This window comes from Buceros rhinoceros, unplaced genomic scaffold, assembly GCF_000710305.1.
Source record: "Buceros rhinoceros silvestris isolate BGI_N320 unplaced genomic scaffold, ASM71030v1 scaffold13828, whole genome shotgun sequence".
NCBI lineage: Eukaryota > Metazoa > Chordata > Aves > Bucerotiformes > Bucerotidae > Buceros > Buceros rhinoceros.
The window spans coordinates 54,264-55,702 of NW_010425198.1; the positions used below are offsets into that span (position 1 = coordinate 54,264).

Consider the following 1,439-nt stretch of genomic DNA (forward strand, 5'->3'; position numbering starts at 1 on the left):
TGGGAATGTGAATTCAAGAGGGAGGGGAGCCCCTCCCTTCTGGGGACCAATTATGTCAGCTCAGCATCCCCAAACCATTCCTTCAGACTGACTTAAAGCCAACTGAAACACACCATGTGGCAGGGAAGGGGCCAGGAAGAGTTAAGAACACGTAAGTAGTTGTTTCAGCAAACCCAGAAGTGCTTTCTTAGCTACAGCTGTCTAAGCCCCAACTTACAATGGAAGTCACAAATCCACCCATTTGCATATAAATTGTGTGAGTGATAGCACCAAAAGTTATGCTTGTCAGCATCTAATCAATTAAGGCAATTAATATAGCCATAAAAAGTAAAAGGAGCTTTTGGGGCCATATGCTTTTATTTGTGTCCAGATGTAAGCAGCAAAACTGCAAAGTTCAGCAATTCGAAAACAGCTGCTCTGAGTTTGAATGTGTACCAGCCCATCATCTGAAAAAGCAGCTAGGAACCAGGCATGGAGGGACTAGTGAGAGAGGAGGTGACAGGCACCTCCTCCTTCCTTTAAGGGAGAAAGAGATGCGCTGCAGTAACATCAGGAGGGTGCAGAAGAGAGAAGAAAGGTCGCAGCTGTTTCTAGAAACAGATCTATAGGATTACCAACTACATTTGCAGGTATCCTCTGAGAGCTGGGGCTGACAGCGATGATGTTATTTCTCTCCCAAAGCATCTGGATGTTTGTCCTTCAGCAATTACAGTTTGCAGAGCAGTTCAGTTTCACCTGCATGGTTTCCATGCCAACATTAGTGCATGAGATAAAGTACATTATGTTCCAGGACCTGCGAGGTTAAATTTGGGAATTTTGATGGAGGCATAATGGTGACTGATGAGTAAAGAGTTTCACTTCCGTCTCAGGGACAGGCTGGTCGTTCTGAACGTGTGAGTACATCAAGTCACTTCTGATTGCGTTCATGACTTATTTCTGTGAAAACTTCTTCCAAGACAGTATCTTTCAGCATAGGTTTTAATTTTCTCATGATCTTTCTACACAGGCTCTAGGGTAACGAGGCTGTGGCAATCAAGAGAGCATACTCAAGAGCAGCTTTTTCGTACCCAAGGTTTTATGTGGTATTCAAGAAACTCATTCAGCAACGACATACTACCCCACTAAACTCTTCAACATTATCTGAGCCTAATTTTTTCTTATTCCAGCCACTGGTTTTTGACAGAGAAAAGATTTTATTTAGCCAAGAACAAAACCTATATCGAGCCCTTGTGGACAGAAACTAAGTCACATCCTTGTACACAAACTTTTACTCGTTAAACTGTATTTTCCTTGTGAAACTCTTACAGCAATTTCAAAAATCAATCAGTCATTTGCTACCAAGCTTTAAGAGTCATCTTACTGTCTCATTTCAGAAGTTTAGTATTTTCTCTTAAGTTACTGAAGAAGAATACAAGTTAGACGCCTGGTCCTTTCCTGCT

At 42.0% G+C, this 1,439-nt stretch overlaps 1 protein-coding gene across 1 annotated transcript in view; it reads right to left on the minus strand.

The window, feature by feature from the left end:
* RRAS2 (related RAS viral (r-ras) oncogene homolog 2) overlaps window positions 1–1,439 on the minus strand; it is a gene marked incomplete at its 5' end in the record, with an annotated part of 8,087 nt that overhangs the window by 5,696 nt on the left and 952 nt on the right. The window lies entirely within an intron of this gene.